We start from the raw sequence: 25,733 nt of genomic DNA on the forward strand, positions 1-25,733 counted from the left end.
CAACTGACTATTTCCATTTCACAAGTTCCTTTTCTTGGAGTTCGTCACCCATGTGATTTTCCCGGTCCATCAGTGTATTGAATGCTCCCCATGATTATTGTAATAGTGCCTTTCATACATGGTTTTTCGATCACCTGATTTATGTTCTGCCGCCAATCCTAACAACTGTTGGAAGGATGTACATAATTTCCATCAGGGTCTTTTTTCCTTTGTGGATTCTCAACTTTAGCCACACAGATTTTATACCTTCCACCCTTTATCACTTCTTGCTATCAGTTTAATTTCACTTCTTTCAAACAAGGCAACTCCATTCCCTCTTCCCATCTGCATGTCCTTTCAATAGGACATGCATTCTTTGGTATTTCGATCTGTGCTACAAACTCACTTACCTTGCTTTGTATACTGCATGCATTTAAATACAACAAACTCAGTCCTGTGTTGGCTGAACCCCTTCTCGTAGTTGTCTGCAGTGCCTGAAGTTAGATTTTTCACCCGTTCCCTACTTGCTACTTACCTTTAATCTGAAAGTAACCTGAAACAGATAGTCAAATTAGTAGCTATCACCAACCAGTGAACTTAAGGTTTACCTGTGATGACACTCTTTTGTGGCAGGCCCCTGACCCTGGGCTTTGATTTATCCTGTTAATAAGCAAGCCTTATAAATTATGAGCCCAGAAAATGCACGTCTTCCTCTCTACACCAAATTCCCATGTTGTCTCCAAATTTCCCAAACTATATGCTCCCCCTATCTGTGTCTCAGTCTGGATGTAATCTCTCCTTTCCAACTGTATGAAACTGATTGATTTTGTCAGAACTTGCATGATCTATTTCTGTTCTTTTTTTAATCTCCTGTGAGTCATTATTAGCTCAGAAATTGGGCAGATTGTAATTTTTCTGTTGTGATAATTTTTTGGTCTGATTATGGCACATGTTGTTTCCCTCTCCAAATAAATTTTCCATATCTTTATGCATGCTACTATTACTTTTGAACATTACATGACAGCAGTGGCTCAATTAGCATTACTGTTGCCTCTGACTCAGAGAGTTGGAAGTTTCCATCCCACTTCAGGACCTAAACATAATGTAGACTAACACAGTGCTATACTGAAGATGTGCAATCGTGTCTGAGGTGCTGTTCTTCGGGTAATATGTTAAATTGAGAACCCTTCCTCTCGAATGGATGTGCAAGATTTCTTGTTGCTAATTTGAGGAATGGAGCAATTATCTCCAGTGCCCTGGCCAATATTTATTCCTCTGGCAATATCAGAAAATCTTCTCAAAATTCGCTATCAGGAAATCAGGTTATCTGATTATTATCACACTGGCGTTACAAAGTTCTTGCTGAACAGTCGAGTTTCCTGCCTTATAATAGTGACTACAGCTGAAAAAAAAACACTTTATTGGCTATTAAGGGCTTTGGAATATTTGTTAACAAGTGCTACGTAAGTATGAGTCTTCCATTAAAACCTCCTTCAGGGTTCCCAAAATAATTCAATGAGTATATGTATTTTGCAATGGTTAGTACTGAATAATCAATAATCATGGGAACAATGCTCAGCCCCTGCATTGTAATCATTCTTTTTATTTCAGCATGTTTCTAAATCTGGCCTCAACAGGCCTGATACAATATTGTTTGATGCCATTTAGTGAACTATGCAGATGCTATAGGGCTTTTGCCAATGATGCAAAATGGGCAAAATTTAGTTGATTTCTGACATCAAAGCAAGTGAAAATAGGGTAAGACATAAACTGAAGGGTCGACCTGCTCAGAATATTTTACATCAGCAGCAAAAGTGATGTTACAAGTGAATGTACTTTCAAACGCTTTATCACCTCTTGCTCTGAAGGTGGGCAGAATCATTTTTTATATCATTGTTTGTTAGCTTGTCTATCTTTAAACAAAGTGGATCAAAAACTAATGGGTAGATTTCAATGAAACGTGGCGCACAAAGGATTTGGCCAAGCAAGAGCTTGTGCTTATGAATCCCAGATATTTTTTTAAAAGGATCTGTTGCAGTTTACATGGCCGACACGTTGCCTCTGCTTCAAGTGCTGGAGAAAGTCATGGGGGATCGGACCTTGGTAGAGTGAAAGGGGGCCACAGTCAGTAAGAGGTTACCACCGCAGTCAGTCAAGTGCTCGTGTGATAAACCATAATCAGCCTGTCACTTTGTCATACTCAGAACTGGGTATCTGTGTCCCTGCATTCCAAGGATTAGGCCATGGTGTATTCTGCATGTCAAATGCAAGCAGCCTGTAGCATACAAGTAAGTCAGTTGTGACTTCAGTCCAGGGGTATGCCAAAGTCAGTCCTGGGAGTTTGATCAGTAATGGTCAATGGACATATCGGGGCAATCCATTGAATTGTGGGGGAAGCAGGCAACTCAGATTTGGAGATGATCTTCGTTGCACGAGGGCTCTGAGGGATTGGTCATTGTGATAGAGGCATATCATAGATAGCAGGATAGCCTCTCGTAGTGAATAAGGTAGGGGACTTGGAGCTCTTGAAGGTGTAAAGTGTACACATAGGTTTTAGTTACTCTGTTCTCTACAAGCCGATGGTGTAGGGCCACAAGAATTCCCAGTTGTGTACACGCTGGGGGTAGAGTGGGTACATTAGCAACAAAAATGAGGCAAGGCTGAAGGATCATCAGGTCCACAGCGACAGAATGACCAAGAAGAACACGAAGGATAGGAAGAAATTCATGTCTTACAGGTAGAACCTGCAACATACTCACACTGGAATTAAGTTAGAACTTTGCCACAATCGATCAAAAGTTAATTGAACAGTAAGTTCACAAAATGGCTGCAACTGCAAGTGAAGTGGGCACTGTCATTGTTGTTTTTTATCTTTGGGGTGACATAAAAAACTGGGATTATGAGGCACTGATAGAGGCAATTGCAGTAATCATGCCACCACTGATTCAGTAATGCCCCCTTCTGGCTTCAACTGGCAATTCATCTACAGGTTATTTATTGTCTAAGAATTAAGGCCACATATTACAGCCTCACGCAATCACATGCGTTATATTGTGCATATATTTCCCTTCTTATTATGTCAGCTAAACAGATGTCATGAAAGCAAAGAACTTAAAAGTAGACTATGAAAGTTGTTATTTAACAAATACATCCCACAGCAAGAAGACAACACTTTGCAGCTACCAGATTCTCACACTGAAATGTAAGAGCACAAGTAAAATTGTTTGTGAAATGGAAGGGATTCTTTGGCTTGGGGATGGGGATAATGCTGTCATGGTCACTTAATGGCAGACTTCCAGACCCAAAGCAGCATGAAACTTTAGTCATGTAATGTACAATTGAATAAGTTGCTAGTTAAGGAGACATGACAATGGCCTCCTTCAGAAGCCTCCTTGTTACACTATAACATCATAGCTCATTGTTATGATTGTGACATCTCAGGAGTACCTTCAATAAAATTTTGTTACCTTTCTGACATTCACGGATTTCACAGGGAGACCACTGCGGGGAAGAGGCTGGACTCCTTTGTAGCCTAAATGCATGGTCAACGTTGTAGCTGTCCTGAATTTTTACGCCAGTAGCTCATTTCCAGAAACACTGGGAAGCTGTGCGGCATCTCCCAACCTTCAGATGTCACTTTCTCTAAATCACAGCTCTTCATGACGATGAGGACCAAGCAGTTCAGGCAATGGGATTCTTCACGATCAATGGCTTACCCCAGGTACTGATCACTTTCCACTGCATTCATGTTGGTTTGAGAGCACGCCAGAGGTACGGAGATGGTTACAGTTAAAGGCATCCATTCTTCAACCTATTTGTGTCCACAGGTGCCAAATTCTACAGGTCTTTCCCAGATCCAGGGAGTTGCCTTTTTTTTAAACAGAGACCTTATAGGTTCCTGCCTCATTCCAAGACCCTTGAGCCATACGTGGTTGGCTGCGGAGAGATAAGGAGCATTCCTTTGAAACATGGTTCATGACACCTTTATAAAAAACTAAGATGAATGCAGAGTGAAGATACAATCTTGCTCACGCTTCAAACAGGGCTAAAGCGAAACAGTAAGGAAGAATGCAGAAGGTTACATGAGAAAATTCATCCTTGGCCACTGAAAACCAAACAAACAGCACTTTACCTGTAAATGGGAACATATAGCCAGTGCATAAAGAAGCATACATTCCCTCCAACCTTGACTTGAAGTAAAAGCAGTGTGTACCATCTGCAAGGTACATTGCTGCAACTCATCATAGCTCCTTCCACTATATCTTCCAATGCCACAATCTCTCTGACAATGTGGACAATAGATGCATGATGGTATTGCTACATGCAAGTAGCCCTCAGATAACACACCATTCTGGACTTCATACTTCACTGCCATTGAGTTAAAGTCCTATACCTCCTACCCTAACAACATTCGCAATGTATCTTTACTACGTTGTCTGTGTTAGTTCAAGAATACACTCTGCATCACCTTTTCAAAATCAATTAGAAATGGCCACTAAATTCTGCCTTGCTAGCACACTCACACATCATAAACAAATGAAAAAGAAAACAAGTAAATATAGCCAATCTATAAGTGACATTGATAGGAACTGAATAAAAACATACAACTGTTCATTGGGTTTATAGATGCTACAGAACACATTGACACGTAGGTTTGTATTTTTATTCTAATCTTCTGGCCGGTGTGTGACAAAAACATGCTTTAAAAACTCAAAACTGAAACTATCACAGGTTCATGCCGAGTTCTGCTTGATCAAAGGGATTACATCAGGTCCAAATGTAAAAAGATGCAGTTACGCTAAATTAACCTCTTGTCAGAAAGGTTATGTCGGCTGCAGGGGAAATTACACGTGGAAATATAATGGGCATAAGGCAAAAGAACAACCAGTGTGATAAATGATCAGTCTCACAGCTATTGATTACAACAAATCATCAAAGCAGCCATGCTGGGAGTTAGGTGGAAACCAAAGTCAATTCAAGTAACAATTAGTCAGGTGAAGAATACACCTAGTCAGCAGATATTAAGCAGCTAGTCAGCAGAAGAAGTGATCAATCAATACATCACCAGGAGACAGTTAATCAATTATCATTAATGTCAACAGTTGGTCATCAGTGACATTGGGTAATCAGAACATCAACTATAATCTACAACTAGTGAAAACCAGCAGGAATACCAAACCATGATTTTCATGATGTACGTAAGAATGTATGAATGGCTACTCAGCTGTATCATAAGTCTGCTTTTCCAGAGCACGGCTGAGCTGTATCTCAACTCTGTAGCTCTAATTTACAGATTGTACCTCCTTGTCATTGATTCCTTCTTCACAGGAAACATTTTCTCTACATCTACCTGATCAAATATCTTAGTAGTTTTAATACTTTGATCAGAACATCCTCTAGCCTTCTAAATTTAAGAGGCAAATTTGTTCAATATAGGCATATAAAGCAATTTTCAAACTCTTGGTGCAATTTTGATGAAACTATATCATCTACAAGCCCAATATATCCTTCCCGAGATTCAGTGATCAAAACTAAAACTCTAAATGGTATCTAATGAGGTTCTGTAGAACAGAAGCATAAAATTGTTCCAAAGATAGTCTGAACTGCAGATGCTGGAGAATCTGAGATAACAAGGTGTAGAGCTGAATGAACACAGCAGGCCAAGCAGCATCAGAGGAACAGGAAAGCTGATGTTTCGGTCCTAGACCTAGAAACTTCTGATGCTGATTGGCCTGCTGTGTTCATCTAGCTCTACAGCTTGTTATCTCAAAGGCATAAAATTCCTCTCTTTAAAATTCAATCCCTTTTTGATAAAGACAAATATTCCAGAAATAACTCCACAGAGGCTGGTATCCTATCAATGGTCATCTTTTATTTACGTATGCAGCATGCTGGACACTGATCCAACTCTCTAAGAGCCAGCTCTCAGAACTTTGAACTTAAGCATTAGCCCTCAATGATTTATGTAAATGAACAAAATTCATATGGATTTTTTAAAGACTGAACAATTGGCTCTACTGGATTATTGCCCAGGCATAACATTATAAATCTACTGCATAAGTCATTAACCACTCCAGTCATTGTGAAAATTTTGCCTTGGAGTCTTAGTCAATATAGCTGCTGAAAAGAGGGCAATTGTGAAAACTATAGAATTATAATACACCAAAAACACATCAGCTAAGATGTAATATTACAAATGTCAATTGTTTAACGTTAGCATTATCTCTAACACCATAATGATTTTTTTTCTAAATACTTATTGAAGTATTTGTCACACACGCTTTCCCCTTTACTAAAATAAAGTGCAAACTAGGTTTGCAATCTATTAATGTATTAAACAGATAAATAATGTGAAATATTTGGGAGAATGTATGTTAGGCACATTTATCATAATATTTGGGTATTTGACAATAACTTATGAATATAGCTAGTCACTGAAAACTAATGTGAAATTCATCATTTTTGAAAAAAAAACACCCATAAGGTGTAGGAGCAGAATTAGGCCATTCAGCACATTGAATTTGCTCCATTATTCAATCATGGCTGATATGTTTCCTAACCTCATAAATTTAGGAACTTCCTAATTAAACTGCATCCTCAGAAGCGACATGTATTAAAGATATTTATTTTCAAAGATACATTCCCTCATGATCATTTAGGGAAGGTAAAAACAAGCAGTATGCTCATTTTCATGAGCAAAGGAATTTCACCTGAACAAAATCTGAGGAGATTTGGGCATCATATTAAGGAGACACGTATTTGACTCTCACAGAGAAAACTTTAAAACATATGAATATACAAACAGTGATTGAAAATAGACCACTTGGCCCTTTGAACTTGCTCTACCAATCAACATGATCATAGCTGATCTGCTTTAAGTCTCAGTTCTGCATCCCTGCATGCCCCCATACTCTTTCAATCTTGATAACCAAGAATCTATCAACCTCAGCCTTAAAAAGAAATTTAAACGTGCATTTTGAGGAAGGGACTCACAAATACTCATATCCATCAGAGTGAAGGAAATTTGGCAAACATTTAAAGGGATTTTCTAGAAAGTGCAGGATAGATACCAAAAGGATGGACATGCCATTCATTGGTCAGTAAAAAAAGTCAAAGGTAGTATTCAACTCAAAGAAAAGACATATATTTGTACAAAGATGGGTTCTAGGTCTCACAATTGGGCAGAACCTTAAAAAATACCAAAAGATTAATAAGGAGAGAAAAAATAGATTATGAGAAAAAGCTCGCCAAAGATATAAAAACAGATAAGAAATGTTTCTTCATAAATATGAAAAAAAAGTTAAGAAAGTGTTCGTGCTATGGAAGATGAGTATAGGGAATTCATAACAAAGCATGAAGAAATGGCAGACAAAGTAAACAAAAAAAATTAGTTTGAAAGCAACAATTCTGAAAGGTATTTGAATGAGTAGAATTTATAAAAATTGTTTATCTTCCTGTCAGCTGTAGACACTTTTATCTTTCTAGGAATAAGATCAGGACAATTGGAAATCTCAGCAGAATGTTACATACAATGAATTCTTATTCTTTGTCACCTTCCTTAGGTAGAGATTTAATTTATTTAACAAGATCAACAAATTGCTTGGTTAGTGCACTCAATTTAGAATGCATATTTCATGTTTGGTTTTAATTTAACTTAAAAATTAATGCTATTTTCTGAAAGTTTCACAGATTTACTAGTTGGCAAGGCTAACTATATTTGCTGTTGCTAATTTGTAAATCAGCAGAATCTTTGACCACCCAAGCTCATACAGAATTTTTTGAATACAGAAATCAAGGTGTTGTTATTCAAATTTCCCTGCTTTTCAACAAACTTACTACGATAACTAATTGCTCGGTGTTATGGCATAATAACACGTTATTATACAAGTCTAGAGCAGGTCAGATTTGAACTTGGGTCTCCTACTCCAAAGATAAATATTCTGCCATTGCATCACAACCATCTTCAGGTGCTTCATTTACAACCTTTCTGCCATCATAAGGTCAGAAGTTTACTGTTGATTGCACAGAGGTCGACACCTTTCTCAACATCTGGCCTTGGGCTGTTGCTAAGTAGCAAATGACATTTACACACAAGTGCCAAATAATATCTACCTCTCTTTGACATTCAAATGGATTAACAATCATTTAATCCACCACCATCAATACCCTAGGGTTACCAATGACCAGAAAATTAGCTAGCTGTGAGAACAGGTAAGAGGCTGCAGTTAGAAACTCATCTCCTGAAAACTCAAAGTCTGCCATTGATCTACAATATATAAGTCAGGAGGGTGATTAAATCCTCTCCATCTATCCAGGTGAATATAGTTCCAACAATATTCAAGAAGATCAACATCATCCACAAATTAAACAGTCACTGCCTCTGACATTGGCATACAATATGACCAGTGTGTATAATCCAGAAAATGGCAGGTTCCTTTATGGCACCTTCCAAAACTATGACATTTACCTGTTTGACGATCAAGGACAGGACAGGCATGAGAACATCCCAACCTAAAGTTGCCTCTCCAAGTCACTCAGCATCCTGGCTTTGAATATACTGCTGTGCCTTAACTGTTGCTGAATAAAATCCTTGAGTTTCCTTCTGAACAGTAGTATGAGCAAAGCTGTGTAAAATAAACAGAAAAGATTCAAGAAGCTGACTTTACCTCTCAAGTGTAATTAAGCATTGATGATAAATATTGGCTTTGCATGCTATGGCCAAATAATGAAAAGCTACCAAATGATTTCTCTGGTACTAAAAACTTATTTTTACCACAGTAGAGATTTATTATTTCAGATTTTAATTCTGTAGGAGAAATTTAAAGATTATAAATAAAATGCATTTCTTACCTTTCCTTTCTGCGTGAGATGTGGGCATCACTGGCTAGGCCAGAATTAATTGCTCATCCTTAATGCACAGAGGACAGTTAAGAGTCAATAACATTGTTGTCGATCTGGTGTCACAGAAACACCAGAGCTGATAAGTTGGCATATTTCCCCAAAGAAGATCTGGAACATTTTGGCAATGATTACATGGTCTGACACCATTAGGATAGCTTTTATTACCAGTTTCAATTTAATTCAACCCCTGCTCCCAAACATTAGCTTGGGGCTTGGAATTACTAATCTGTTAATATTGCCATTTATATTTGTCTTATTTCCTCACTTACTATTTGCTTTCTTCACATGATACTAAATTATATAAAATATTCTAAGATAGACTCAGTGAGAATGTACGTGTCAGTTTCAGAAAACATGTGCTGTGATTGTCTGTATCTATTCTGTAAAATATAGATAGCGTGCCAAATTTGTGCTGTCTTTTGGCTGCACTGATCATTGACTGCAAGCATAATCAGTTTTCTGAAGAAGGGTCTAGGCCCGAAATGTCAGCTCTCCTGCTCCTATGATGCTGCTTGGCCTGCTGTGTTCATCCAGCTCTACACCTTGTTATTTCAGATTCTCCAGCATCTGCAGTTCCTACTATCAGTTTTCACAAAAAGACTACTGGCTACTTTCTAGGAATACCTGAAGCTAGTGCATACTACTTAAAATTGAGCTGTGCCTATTAAAGGGAAGAGACATTGTGGCTGACAGAGGTGCTGAGAGCTTTTGAAATAATGTGCTGTCCAGCAACCAACTGTGGCTGACTAAAGAACAAAGGTTCAGGAATGCTGCCCTGCTGGTCTTTGAGGAAATGATGGAAAAGAGAGAGATGCTCTGAAACCTCTTGGAGTGGGGATATGGGGGAATTGGGGCAGGGAGTCTGATGGCCTCCTGAAACATGCCAAAATGAGACAAGGCACAATGCTATACCAGTAGATCTGTCTGGAACACATGGATAATGTGCCGCACGTAGCATATTGATCTCACGTAAGTGGTCAAAGATTGTGAATTCCATTTAAATGCTACAATCTATCGAAATTGCCACAGTCACCTTTCTAATGACCACAACTGCCATCTCTATCATGCTAGCAATTTCCATCAATTAGAACTTATCCCTAACATCCATAAATTTAATCTTGCCTGTGCACATATAAGCACTGGTATAGGTTTGAAAGATACATCTCATGACCTACATATCCTGCCAGTCAACCACTGACAGCCGCAACTCTCAACAAAACACTCAGTGACATAGCATGATAACGTGTCCCACACCAGAGGCAGCATAATAGAGGGGGAGAAGCACACCAATCTGTTCTAACTTCATGTGAAGAAGGTGCTGGCTGTTAATTGGAAGAGCCAGAGCTGAGGTAAGTGGTCACTGATGGGGAGGAAGCTGTTGAAGATACCTAATTTTCTTGTCTCAGACACTTCTCCCTCATCTCACAGTCTCTTCTGATAGAGTTCTTGTCAAACATGTGACACACATGCTTCTTTTCCAATCAGTTGGAAAGAAAATCAGTTTCTTTTTCCTTACTGATAGAAGCGCAGGGTACTCACATATTTTGAGCTAATATTAAGTAATGCATATTTGATGTTTTAAAAATAGATACAAACACATCTGTGTTTATTTCCATTTGAAAGTCCCAGCTAGGTTTTCAACTGATGGCCGTCATTGGATCAGCTAAACTCACAGAAAAGCTTGAATATCAGTGTAAAGATTTGGGATGATGATTTCATCATTTATTTTCATTTAAAACTTTTCCCTGTATTCCAAACAGATGGCTTTAGGAAATCTACAAGGCACGACAAACAACAAGAGAAGATCAAACAAATAAGTAGCCTGAAGTAGTTGTGGGATAATAATACATGTTGAGGAATATGCTCACTTTTAATATTTCATAACAAGCTATAATTGAAGCTGATAAATGAAAATGACTTAAGATACTATTCACATCTCACCAGCTGTGCTGTTGTCCACAACCTTTAAAGAAATAGTTATCAGTATTGCTGCTGGCAGATAATCTGCTTATATTCGGAAACTGCATCATTTTTTATCAGAATATGAAGAGATGCCTGATATTACATTTCGAATGAATCGTAATTTTAAACACACTTAATTACAAGTAGATTTTGTTGGTTCTTTTTCACCAAAGTTTTCAAAAGAAATCCATCTCTGTATATTCGCATTGATGCAGCTAAATGTTCTGACCACAGTGTGGCACACTTTCTCCATGTAGAAAATAAGGGAAAACATATTTGTTACTTAACAATGAATCACTCTATTGCCATGGAGTTGCAGATTGAGATTTGTACCTGACATTTCCCAGATGGCATGATCCTAATCTCAACAGGTGATGTCTGTTGAGGTACCAACAACTGCATTCCCCAACGAAGGAAAAGGATTTTAAGTGAAGTTTTGGGAAAGTGATATATGGAGATCCAATACTACAGTATTATTAGCCAGAATTGGAATATTATTTTGTTAAAAGGAAGTTTATAATAAAAATTAGGGTTAGGTTGAACATCTCGATAGAGTTTGTGCATAAAGACTACAGTCATGTTTTTATGATTCTTTCAGGATCAGTTCCGTATTCACGCTGCCATGCTATAGGGAATAAATATTCTGCCAGCTGTGTTGATTTGGAATGACTCATAAGCACCAGAAATTTAACAATAAATGAAGATAATTTCAATCACAAATATGTCAACAACTAGTCTTTCTAATGCAGAAACCATATTTTCTCAGCAAAAGAAAAATATATTCATACAGCACGACAAATATCACAGGACCACTGCTGGTAATGTAAGATGCTTAGCTTTTACTGTACTAGCATCTAGCACAGGGAACAGTTCTTAACAAAAATTCTCCTTGTAACTTTATACGCTGTGGGATTTTCCTCTGTGTGCTGTATGCAGCAACGCATCTTTCATAAATTGGTATGCTTGGGTCAGTGATAGACAGTCCTGAAATGGGGTAATATTCCATCTGCCCAGATCATGTCCAGAGGAAAAATTGGTTTTGCCCAAGATCATATCTTTCTGCTTCTTGAAATATATTAAGATTGCAGAGAAGTAATTATTTCCAAGCAACATTTGAATTGATGAACTGTAAAGTAAATTGAAATGTTTTGTAATGGTGCTTGCTAATGAACAGCGACTTCAGCAATGTCTAACCCAGCAAGGTATCTGTCTTAGATTAATCTTCTGGTTCAGTCACAAACTACTAGGATTGACACAAGACTGACACAAAAAAGTAACAATGGAACTTTTTCATTTTCACATGTGTTTGAGAAAAAGAATAGCTGAGGTGTAACTAAAATTCTCTTGTTTTTATCATACTCAAATAAGAAAGGTAATGGTAAAAAGTAAGAATTCTTAAATGTATTATTTAACAAATGTAAAGTTGCTACATTGTACTCTGGCAGTAATCAACAACTATCTTACAACGATACAAATAAACAAAGAAAATGAAAATGAAGATATTTTCAATGAAAATATTTTTGGCAACACATATAATACGTGGAAAGTTTCCCTTAATGCTGATATGACTAAAAATTAAGCAGAAAACTTATTTTTCAATTCCATTCCTGAAGATAACAGCATTAGACAGTTGAGCTGAAAGAATGGTTCCACAAACCTGTATATAATTATCTTTCAATTTTAGTAGCTCTTCAGTCACAGTAGCATCTGAGGTACGTCTACTTTATTAAGCTACCCATACACTCAGAAAGTACCTGACTAGCAAATCTCTGACCTGCTTGAAAGATTGCAAAGAGGTGTTGACAAATGTATCAGTAGGCTGCTGAATGAGCTAACATGGACAGACAAGTCTCTTTGGTTGCACGTGTATCTATCTTTCCCAAAGTCGGCTGTGTATTAAGCAGTACTATAACAATTCTTAACCTAATTGGTTAAAGTGCTTTAAGCAGGAGACACAGGATCTGTCCTCCTGTTTTTATGTGCTGGTGTTAAGATGTCCAAAATTATTTTTCTTTCACAGTTTCAGTCAAACTCAGAAAACAGCAGTTTGATTAAGAAGAGCAAAAGGGAAGCAATCAGAAAAGAATTCACCTATCTGCTCTGCTTCTTCTCGTGTACTATTTATAGAATGTATACTATATATTCAGAGGATAAATCTAGCCTGAGCATCAGTGCCAGGAAATGGCCATTGCTTATCATTAACAAAAAACCACCAGGTTCGCTATTATCCTTTAGAGAAGGAAATTTGACATCCTTATTTTGTCTGCGCTACATGTGGCTCCAGATCTGCAGCAATGCGGTTGACTCTGAACTGCCCAGCAAGCCACACAGATCAAAGACCGTTAGGCATGGAAAACAAATGTTGGGCTTGTTGCAATGCCCACTTCCCCTTAAAATAGTTAAAACAAAATTATCTTAGGCTTTGTCCATTCTATGTAATAATCTAAGGAGTTGAGCAATTAGGAATACTTTGTTCTGATCATGACGTGACAACATTGTTCCATTGTGCCTACATCTTCGCCAGCACCCACAATGTAAGCCACATTGTAGATTCCCACAGGGTTTGAACCAATATCACAACAAGGATGGGGCTTCAATTTCTGTGTCAATTGTTACTACAGACAATGACAATTTTTTAAATAGCTCTAAATTCAGGAAAGCCTCCTTTTCTTGTCGAGAGAAATAAGTCAGAAAATCTGCCTATTGATATCCCTGCAAGTAATGCAATTTTACACCATAACAGTTCTTGCATAATCATGCTCATTGATAACAACCTCAAAAGGTTTGCCAAATATCTTCTTAATTATGTTATATGGGAAGAGGATTTTGAAAGAACACAATACCTTTAAACAGGTAGCACAATTTTTAATGTTATACCCTTCAGTTCAAATTTGTTTGTAACTGATGTGAGATCTCACTGCAGCCTTAGTATTTTTCTAATATGATATATATTTATTATACGCTAAAAACAATCTTCAATCTTTCAAGTTAATTGGGACAGGCCACTCCCTTGGCAAATGCCTCAAATTGGCAAATTCACTATGAATGCATCAACAAATTTTTGTGGGGGGTAGACTATTTGGGCTTTTACTCTCTGTAAAAATGCTTAAATCTTGACATATTTCTCAAATCAGTCATCCAGGAATATTTATGAAATTGAAGCAGTCCTCTAGATGGAGCTCTGTAACAATCTTTACCAATTTGCTGAAGAAAATTTCAAAAATACAGGGGAAAAACACATTTAAAAAACATCAACAAATGAGTCCATGCATAACACAAACCTGCTGACTGCGGCCTAAAGATTTTAAACAGTCATATGGCATAACGGACTCTCAGATTTACTAACATAAAATCAAAAACATAACAAAACTCACAGAGCACAGAGTAAATTACAATCCTTTAGTGAAATTATTTTAAAAACTTTAGTCTCCAGTGCATGTACTATCACCAATAATATAGTAGTGTAATATATGATAATTAATTAGCAGATATTTAAAGTGGAAACTTGCTGAAGCAGCAACTATTTCTGCAAACATTCTGTTTGTTCAAAGTAAGTATTTTAGCAGTACTAGCAGGATTTTTTTTGAAAACCTGATTATTTATTCATACTCATTTTAAAGCTATCAACTTTACAAGTCTTATCTTACCATGTTCTAAATTCATCCTTTTTTCAGTGATGTAGACCTTGATTTCGTACATTGCTGATGGGAAAGCAACTGAATCATGGCACATCCACTGTACACAGCTAAGGCTAATGTGATCAGTCATAGATTCATAAAATCACAGCATTTTTGCAGCATGGAATAAGGCCCTTCAGTCAATGATGTCTGCGCTGGTCATCAAGCATCTATTTACGCTTGTCCTGTTGTCCAACACTTGGCCCATAATCTTGTGTGTCATGCCATTCCAAGTATTCATTTAAATACTTCTTCAATGTTGTGGTGGTTTTCACCTGCACCACACTCTCAGGCAGTGGTTGCAGAAACCCATCACCCTCTGGGTGAAACAAGTCTTCATTAAATCTCTTCCAAACGACTTGCTCTTTATTGTAAATCTATGCACCTGTTTATTACTTCTCTACTAAGGGGAGTAGTTTCTTCCTATCTATCAGTTTATGTACTTGTCAATTATTTGTTATTTTCTTTTATTTGTCTATTATTTCTAATGAACTGCATTCTATGGAATTAACAAGAGTAGGCGTTGCATGAGGCAGTTAGCATTGGAAAGTGTTAACTGACATTATGAGATAAGTTCCACCCATCAGAATATAAAAGGTTATCCCTGGGAGGAGGTGACATGTGTTCTGATTCTCTTGAACAGTTTCAGGTCTCTAAATGATTGTTCCAACTGCATGGTCTCATGTAGCTAAATAGTAATGTGAAATTGTTCTTATGTCTAGCCTGGGGTCTGTCAAGAGATTGTCAGGTAAGTCTGATGTGATGTAATGCAACTAGCTATCAAGTTCCATGTAACAAACCTACCCTGTCCAACAAGACTGAGCCCCTTTTCTGCTGAAAACTTCATAGAGACATCCTTCCCCACTTAGAATGAGTAATTCAGATTAATCCCAATAAGGGAGAATGGCAGTGAATCGATCCAAGTTACCTCAACTCTTAAGTAGGAAACAATATTCCTCACAATCAGTCATACATGAAAGTAAGACCTTAGTAAGAATATTTGTTTAATTCATATTGAAGAATTTTCCAAAAGAAACCTTCTGCAATTTTAAATCTTCTTGCATGTGATTGAGTCCATTTCAAATTTCCATTATAACTGTATATTAAGTGCTATTCCATGATTAATTAAACTGTCAAAATTATTATTTTGAAGATTGGAATGAATTGGTTTCAAGGCCCATTTCAGGAGTTCAATATGTAATGTAGGCTAACCAATGCAATGCATGGAGCGTCTTGCATTGTTAGAGCTGCTGCATCTTTCAGTTAACTGCTTAAGAAATGCCTTTACGAAGAATGCATTTTGCATTATTTAATCATATCTCCTCTCTGTCCCAAAAAAAATTCATTTTCCATCAAACACATCATCTGCTCATTTTTCCTAACAGTGGTTTTGGAATATTATGGTGTACAAATTATCACAGTTACATTGGACAAGCACTTGCATTTATGTAACAGCTTTCAATATAATAAAACGTCCCAAAGCAATTCACAGGGTGAGGAAAATGCACAACAGACGATTTGGACAGAACACTTGGTTAAAGTTTTAAGAGGGCCCTTCAGGAGGAGAATGAATTGGAGGAACAGAAAGATTCAGTGAGAAAAATCCAATGATAGAGCCTACATATATAAGGAAGCAAAGTAATATCAGTTGTAATCACATTTGCTGGCACATCATGGGATATTCCAAGAGTATGAAATGTACAGTATGAACATAAGCTCTTTGTTTGCTCATGAACCAAAACAAATTAATCTAAGCAAACAAATATATTTTCACTAAAAAGTCATTAATTGTTTTCATTGCCTGGGTTTAATCCACCCACTAGCTTTTCACCCTTGGTGTTTAGCTGTCATTATGTAATTGTATGTTAATCTATTTAAGTATGATAGGATAATTTAAGGCAGTACAATTTTCTTTATATTTTGCCAAGTGTAAAAGTGTTAATATTCTTGGTTCTCATTGTGAATGTGCAGTGAAATACGCTGTAAAATGAATATTAAAACACTACATATTTTCTGGATGGCCACCAAGATCATGAGATGCTGGATGTAGAAACAGAAATAAGACTTTTGGCCCATCGATTTGACTCCAATATTCAATAAGATCATGGCTGATCTGGTTGTGGTCTGCACCTCCCTTCTACAGATCCTGCACCACCATCTCTCCATAACCCTTAACTCCCTTAGCTACAAAAGGAATGAATCTAGCTTAGCCATGGATAGTGTGATGGAGTTATATAGCACACAACACACCCTCCAATCCAAATCATCCTTGCTGACCAGACATCCCAATCTGAACGGGTCCCATTTGCCAACATTTGACCCATATCCCTCTAAACCTCTCTTACCCATCCTGGTACCCATCTTAGCACTTCCTCTGGCAGCTTGTTCCGCCTGCATGAAAACATTACCTTTCAGGTCCTTTTTAAATCTTGCCCCTCTCAACTTAATCCTATGTCCTCTAGTTTTGGACACTTCCGCATTAGGAAAAAGATCTTACTTGTTTACCCTATCCATGTCCGACTTGATTTTGTAAACCACAATAAAGTAACCCCTCAGTCTCCGACATTCCAGGGAAAAATGTCCCAGCCTATTCAATCTCTCCCTATGGCTCAAATAATCCAGTCCCAGCAACATTCACGTAAATCATTTTTGCACCATCTCAAGTTTGACAACATCTTTCCTATAGAAGGCCAACCAGAATTCAATGACCCTCCAGCATGTTCTGGTGAAATATAATTCCACTGCCTAATGACCCTCTGTGATAAAGAAATTCTTCTCGTCTCTATCTTAATAACAAGACTTCCAACTTTAAGCCATGTTCTATACTTATAGTCTCTCCTGAATGGGAATAGAACATTTCAGAACTCAGCCTGTCAATTCCCTTCAAAATGTTCAATGTTTTAACAAGTTTCTCAGACAAAAGAAAGTTTAAAGTATGATGGGTAAAAACAGATGCTGAAGGTGTTAAAGCAAGTAACTTGTTGAAACTCTGGATTTAGTATTCAATTTTGATCTTAATCGTTAATTTATTTCATTTGCAGATCCTGGAAATGGTGAAAAGATGCTGTAGATTCATCATTTTTGCAAGCCGTGTATGTCACAGAGCCACTTTTGCCGAAGATGTGGTATGCTCTTATACAAGCAATATTTTGTAGGAAGGCTCATGTAGAGCAATATAATACAATATTTGATGAAAGCGACACTGGAAACCCTGGCGAACGAGGTCCAGAGGAGGAAGTCCTTCCTCTTCTAATTTGCACAAGTCATCTGGAGGAGAAATTTAGTGAGGATGTACGAATGCAAAGTATATACATTGTTCACTTACGAGGTTTATAAAATTACTGTGTTTTGGGTCTGTCTTAATTTAAGGTAAAATGAGAGGAATCTTGTGATCTGCTCTAAAATCTGCCTGACAGCATATGAATTGATCTTTAGAGTTTAAAGGAAGAAGATGCAAGGCAGTTACATGTGTAGATAATGGTAGCAACCTTTCGTTCCAAGATGGAAGGGAATCCAGCTCTCGTGGATGGTATTTGGTTACAAAGCCCATGTGATTCACATTGCCATGTAAATAAGTATTGAGGAAGGAGGGTTTCAAAGAAATCCTTGTAAATAGATAATAAATCTGCCCAGAGCCAAGAAATAGAGACCCCACAGTCTCTAAAGTGCATTGCACAAGGATGCTGATGGCATCTTATGCTCAGATTGGAATGGCCAAATTAGAGTTGGGGACTTAACATGAGGCTGTAAGAATTGCCTGCATTGATTGAGAAGTAGTTTCCAGGAAAACACATGCCACGAAAGACCATTATGAAGTTGAAACTTTCAACAAGATCTTGAATAACCTCTTAGGTGAGAGTAAATTTTGAATAAAGACCAGAAGAATTGAAAGTCTACTTTAAAAAAAAAGTGTGACATTCAGTGTGTTAAAAATTCCATCTTATGCTTTGCAGAATAAGTTGCCTTTAAAGATAGTGCATAGTCAACAATATTTTAGCATTTTGTTACAGCACAAATTTTAAAATGGGGAATAATCTCGTATCATCCTTTGAGTAAATATCAATTGAAAGTCATAGTTTCTTTTTCATTGAATCCCTGCAGTGTGGAAGCAGGCCATTTGGCCCATAAAATTTACACTCATTCTCTGAAGAGCAACCTACCCAGATCCAGCCCCCTCTATCCTTGTACCTCTGCATTTCCTGTGGCTGATCCACCTAGCCTGCAAATCTTTGGACTGACAGAACAAACAGGAATAGCCAAAGGAAACCCATAAAAACACAGGGAAAGGATACAAACCTCATGCAGGCAGTTGTCCAAGGTTGGAATCAAACCTGGGTCCCTGGCACTGTGAAGTGACAGTGCTAAATACTGTGCCACCGCGCTGCCCAGATAATTTTTAAATTATCTGTGCATAGTGATTATATTAAACTGGTCATCAGAAGTTATTTTTATATTGGCACAATTTGGTAAACAAGTCAAATAGGAAAATACATTATTCCAGTCACAAAGAAAAGGCTTCCAGAATTGCATGGATAGCAATTTTTGTGCAATCAGTATTCCTCGGGGAAGTTAGCAGTTCAAAGTAAACTAACTGTCAATATCAAGTAATGCTGGTGCCCATGACTGAACATATTTAATAGTTCCATTCCAATGCAAGATTTTAGACAAGCCCCTCTGGCCATAGCTGGATAAATCACTCGTGTTCAAGGGCAAATAAAAGTTAATAGTGGCATTAATTTAAAGATAACGATTCCCTTTTTTTTACCAATAGGCTGTTTCTTGAAAATGGCTGTAATCCATGGTAACTGCTTAGCCACCACACAGAATCTAAATTCAGCTTCAGCTTTATCAAATAGTCATCATCAGTAAAGTGTTAAGGACTGTGCCTAGGACTGAAACACCTCAAGGTTGAGTAGTTGGCTGACAGAGCATTAAGCTTCTAACTCTAAACGTTCTCTTCCTACATTCTTCTCCACCTGCTTCTTCAGATGCTGTACAGCATGGAATAGGCCATTCAGCCCAAACTGGTCCATGTTGACCAAAGTGTCCATCCATGCCAACTCTACTTCCATGCACTTGGCCCATATCCTTTGAAATCTTTCCGATCCATGTATTCATTCAAATGCCTTTTAAATGTTGTTAATGTACTCACCTCAACTATTTCCACTGGCAGCTCATTCCATATGCATATCACCATCCTGTGCAAACAAGTTGCCCCTCAGGTTCCCATTTATTCTTTCCCCCCTTACCTTAAAATGATGCCCTCTAGCCCTCAATTCCCCAACCCTGGGAAAAAGACTGAGTGCATTCATGATCCATGCCTCTCATGATCTTATACATTTCTATAAGATCCACATCCCTCAGTCTCCTATGCTCTATAGAAAAGCTTGTCCAACTTCTCCTGATAATGCATTCACTTGAGTCCTGGCAACATACATGTAAATTTCCTCTGCACTCTGTCCAATTTAATTACACTCTTCCTGTAGCAAGGTGACTAAAACTGAACACAATACACCAAGTGCAGCCTTGCCAATGTCCTGTACAATTGCAGCATAACTTTCCAACTTCTATACTCAGTGCCCTGACTGATGAAGGCCAGTGTGCTAAAAGCCTTCTTCACTGCCCTGCCTACCTGTGACTCCACTTTCAGAGAACCGTGCACCTGAACTCCAAGGTTCCTTTGTTCCACTACACTTCTTAAGGCCCTACTATTCACCATGAAACTCCTACCTCGATCTGACTTTCCAAAATGCAACACCTCACACTTACCTGCATTAAAATTCATTTGCCATTTCTTCGCCCATTTCCCCAGCTACAATTTCTGATAATCTTCCTCACTGTCCACGATACTGCCTATTTTAGTGTCATCTGCAAATGTTCTAGTTATGCCTTGTACATTCTCATCCAAATCATTGATATAGATAACAAACAGCAATGGGCCCAATGCCAACTTTGGAGGCACACCACAAGCCACAGGCCTCCCATCTAACAAACATGCTTCCACTATTACTCTCTCCCTCCTACCACCAAACCAATTGTGCATCCAATTTGCTAGCTCTCCCTGGGTTCCACACAATCTAACCTTCTAGATCAGCCTATCATGTGGAAACTTATCACAGGCCTTACTGAAATCCATATAGACTACGCCTACCATGCTGCCCTCATCAACCGTCTTGGTCGCTTCATCAAAGAACAAATTTGTGACGTATGATCTTCCATGCATGAAACCATGCTGAGTGCTCTTAATCAAACCCATTTTTCCAAGTGCATATTTATTTTATCCCTCAGAATCTTCTCAATTAACCTACCTACTGCAGATGTTAGGTTTGCTAGTCTATAATTCCCAGGTTTCTTTTTACAGCCCTTCTTGAAGAAGGACACAACATTTTCTCCCCTGCAGTCGTCCAGGATCTCATCTGTGGCTAACAATTAGGCAAATATATCAGTCAGTACCCCCTCTGATCAGGACCAGGAGATTTATCCACCTTTGTACGTTCTATTACTTCCAACTCCTCCTCTACGGTGATACATATTATCCTCAAGATATCGCCACTAATTTCCCCAAGTTCCCAAGACTTTATGCCTTTCTCCGCGGTAAACACAGAGGAGAAATATTCATTGAGGACCTCATCCATCTCCTGCGGTTCCACACATACGTGTCCATTTCAGTCCTTGATGGGTCCTATTCACTTTCTAGTTACTCTTTTTTCCTTTAATAAACTTAAAGAAGCTCTTTGTTTAAGCCTAATCTTCTCAACCAAAGCTATAATGTTCCTCCTTTATGCCCTCCTGATTTCGTTCTTCAGTAAACTCCTGTAACCCCATACACCTCCGTGGAATTCTGTGATCCTAGCTGCCCATATCTGAGCAATGCTTCTTTCTTTTTTCTGGTCAAAGCCTCAATATCTCTGGTCATCCAGAGTTCCCCACTTCTGAAAGCCTTGCCCTTAGCTTCACAGGAACAGAGAGACCTTGAACTCTAGCTATCACACTTTTAAAGGCCTCCCACTTGCCAGAGGTTCCTTTGCCTGCAAACAAATTATTCCAATCAACCCCTGTAAGCTCCTGTCAAATTCCATCAATAGTTGTCTTACCTCAAATTAGACTCGCACGAGTAGACCAGTTTTGTCCCTCTCCATAACTATTTTAAAATTAATAGAACTACAACCACTCCTCCCTAAATGCTCCTCACTGTCACCTCAGACATCTGCCATGCCCTATTTCCCAAGAGTAGGTTGAATTTTGTCCCTTTCTGAGTAGGAACCACTGCATAATGCTTGAGGAAACTTCCCTGAACACATTTAACAAATTCCATCCAACATAAAGCCTTAAAACTATGGCAGTCCCAGTCTATGTCAGGAAAATTAAAATTCCTAACTACAACAAACCTCGTGCTCCTGCAAGTCTCCGCAATCGCCCTGAATATTTGTTTCTCTAATTCCCGTTGACTGTCTAGGGCCTATAGTACAATCCCAATAATGCCACCATCCCCTTCTTATTTCTTAGCTCCACTCACAAAGCCTCACCACGTGATCCCTCAGTTATTTCATCTCTGACTACTGCTGCAATACGTAATTCAATCAAAAACTCAACTCCCTTCTTCTCTTTTCTCCACCACGTCCCACATAAAGCACTTACACCCTGGCACATTTAGCTGCCAGTCCTGTCCCTCCCTTAGCCATGTTTCTGTAATGGCTATAATATCCCATGCCCACGTACTTACCCATGCCCTGAGTTCATCAACCTTACCTGTCAGTCCTCTTACATTGAAATAGATGCAATTTAATCCAACAGGCATTCCTCATTTTTGTTCTGTTCCATCCTGACCTGCCTCTTCAACTTGCTACTTCTGATTATTGTATCTCCTTCCAGCCTCACACTTGCAATCTACAATGTAATACATAACATTTGGCATGCTATCCATTTGATACTTTTATTGAGTCTATACAGTCTGTATACAACAAAAAAACAATGGAATATAAAGTCTTCACTTCAACAGCTTGACTTGCTGTTCATACATACGGCCACTCAGTGGAGGGTCCTGTGATTATGATGAAACTAATGCCAAATGAAAGCAGGTTGTTAATTCAGATTATTCTTCCCAAAGAAAACCATGCAATTCACTCCTTGAGTTTTCAAAAAATCAATGAACAAAACAGTTGAGATTTTTCAATAAATTATTTATATTAAATTAGGTGGCTACAACAAATCCTTATGGAGGGCTATTCGTCATATCCTTCCAGCACCTACTGCCTTTAATCCATTTGATTATCCAGGCCACATTTTGCACAATTCCATGTGAAAAGTATTTTATGAAATGAATTATTAAATAGAATAAGAAACAAAGGATCCTGGATATACGGACACGTAACTTATTCAAGAAGGCAGTTCACTTGATAAATGCATATAAGAATTTTGGAGTTGTACTTAGAGATAAAGATTAGGGATCCAGGAGGTCCCATGAACTTGTGCAAAGCCACGTCAAAATATTATGCAGCATTTGCAGCAAATCATTTTGGGAGGTGTATAGTTAGGGTAAAAATTTTGAATACTTGAAATGGTAATAATTGATTCAGGATAGTTCTCTATTGCCTGATGTTGCAATATAAGTTTGCATACATCCATTGCAATGGCATCTTAAAGCAATGTTCAGATCTTTAAATAGATCAAAGGTCCAAATTACAAAGTCCATTTTGCAGTATGCCTTAATAAGATCTACAAGATCATTGACAATCTCATGCTTTGAGATGTTTTTATTCAAAGATGTCAAATCATGGAAGGAGATGCAGAATTATGAAAGAAGGATTTCCAAACTATGATCATAAGTTTACACAAGAAATGGGGGCAAGAGTAAACCATACTGTCGGCCAAGCCTACTCTATTATTCAATAAGATCATGGCTTCAACACTAGTTTCTTGACCCCTCTCTATATTCTTGATCCACACGTAAACAAAAAGTCTGCCTATCTCAGCTATCAATAAATTCAATGACTAAGCAGCCACAACCCGCTGATGTCCACAGATGTACAACACTTTGAACGAATATACCTCTCTCCATTTTAGTCTTGAATGCTCACTCCTCTTCCCCCCACTTCATGCTTAATCTGAGATTATGACTAATGTTCTCGATTCCCCTATTCAGCGGAAACATCCACATAGTGTGGTTGCCAAGCCCCTTCAATAAGATCACTTCTCATTCTTCTGAACTTCAGACAATGTATAAACCATTAACTCAGCCCCATGTCCTTTCATCCCAGTAGCAATTTAATAAATATGTATCGTACTGCTTTCAATGTAAGAAATATAACAGCTTACTAACATTGCACATTCTCCAAATATGTTCCTTCCAAAGCTGTTTGTAATTGTAACAAAGCTTCTTTATTCTTCTACTCTAATTGCCTTGCAGTAAAGGCCATGGCAATTATCCAAACAAGTAAATCCAGACCCTCACCTTTCAGTTTATATTGACATTTCTTTGGCTTAGCCCCTACCTTTTTCTGCTCCAACCCGTCAATTTATCATGATAATTATTTTTCTCTTCACAGTTCCATCACTCTGGAACTCTCCTTCCCTACCACCTTCAACTTAAGTTTGTAAATGGCACTGGGAGAGGATGCAGGCTGATGTGCCTAACCCAGAGGTAGCAGAAGTTGAAGGCAGAGATTAAGGTTGCAGGGCAATCAGGGAATCTGACGATAAAGGTAGACCAATGGGTAGAGGATAAGGTACCATTTTAAAATAACATGCTGGTTTCAGGTGGTGCAGGTTAATGATAATGTGGCAATAGGGATTTGTGCATTTGTAACTAAAACAGTATTTTTGCTGGAAATCTGAAAACTGTAACCTGTCCCCGTAACCATATCAGCCAAAAATTCTATGAAGAAATTCTACTCCAATTTTGTATATTGTACATTTCCTAAAGACATAACTCACTCAGGTCAGGTGTTTAAAACCAGCAAACCAATGACAGCATCTTTCAATATTTGTGGCTGGGCAATGCCAAGAGTTTTACAGTTTTTAATAAAGTGTTCAACTCCTGAATATTTGGACATCCCAATGTTCATGCTCCCATTTTAAGAACACGTATCAACAATGTTCAGATAAATAAAAAATACTTAAAGAACAGTCAGACAAGTTCCTGGAGGACAGGAGTGGGACCATTGAAAGCAGAAGTGTCATCAAAATGTAGATGAATTCGTTTCTGCATTAGCTAATGGTATTCAAATTCTGCATGCAGTACACTGACGCAGTAGCAGTTCATACAAGTCATTGAAAATTAATGGATGGTCAGAAATACAGCAGCAAGCTTTACGTTGTTCTTAAAAGTACTGTCATGTGTCATGAATAAATTGTTGAAGAAGATCCAACAGTTGTCGAACGATGACAATAACAGCACTTGAAGTGAGCTGAGCCAGAGGAACTGGTCTTTTGAGAGTGTCTTCCACAACCATGTACATAAAACTAATGACATTCACTTTGCTAATACAAAATACCCTCCAACAACATGGCTCATTAATACATGGTCCTCACTTGTATATCATCCTGTCCTTTGTATCCTATCATTATTCAACTTAATCCAAGTCATTCTTGAGGTTACAAACAATTGCAAAGAAAGTTATTCATATGATTAAGAAATGGAAAATAGTTTCCTCCTTGGCCTCATGATAGAAATCAGCATGATTGAACTGTAATTTATTTCACAAGACTAAAATAAAACCTGGTTTAAAGAAGATCAGCAACTTTTTATATCATCCTCTACTGAAGCTGTATGTTGACATTTCATCTTTGAATCATTTTAGTCTGTGAGTGACTTTTAAGTAAAATATAAATCCATTACTATCTTGCTGTGCTGTCCAGAAAGCTGCCATGTAGTTTCAAATTAATTCCTTAGTAATTAAAGCAGTGTACGATTCATCAAACAAGCTTAAACTCTTGCTGAGTACAGGAGGGAAAATATCTTACTTCCATGTTATAGATCCCAGTGACAAAACACATCGAACATTGTGTGCATTTTTGGACCCTCACCTAAGGAAGGATGTACTTGTTATTAAGTGAGTGCAGTGGGGATTCACCAGGCTAATTCCTCAGACAACAAAATGCTCCTTTGAGTAGAAAATGAGAAAACTGTGCCTGTATTTTCGAGCATTTAATAGAATACAAGATCATCTCATGGAAACTTATGATATTTTTAAAGGGCCAGAACATATGGATGTA

At 37.9% G+C, this 25,733-nt stretch overlaps 1 long non-coding RNA gene across 2 annotated transcripts in view; it reads right to left on the reverse strand.

The window, feature by feature from the left end:
• The window catches only part of LOC125463322 (uncharacterized), a 101,763-nt gene that overhangs the window by 59,395 nt on the left and 16,635 nt on the right, over positions 1-25,733 (reverse strand). For both annotated transcript variants that reach the window (XR_007249808.2, XR_007249807.2), the window contains exon 2: positions 8,447-8,603. This is a non-coding gene — a long non-coding RNA (uncharacterized LOC125463322). The remainder of the gene's footprint in view (positions 1-8,446; positions 8,604-25,733) is intronic.

This window comes from Stegostoma tigrinum, chromosome 25 (assembly GCF_030684315.1).
Source record: "Stegostoma tigrinum isolate sSteTig4 chromosome 25, sSteTig4.hap1, whole genome shotgun sequence".
Taxonomy (NCBI): domain Eukaryota; kingdom Metazoa; phylum Chordata; class Chondrichthyes; order Orectolobiformes; family Stegostomatidae; genus Stegostoma; species Stegostoma tigrinum.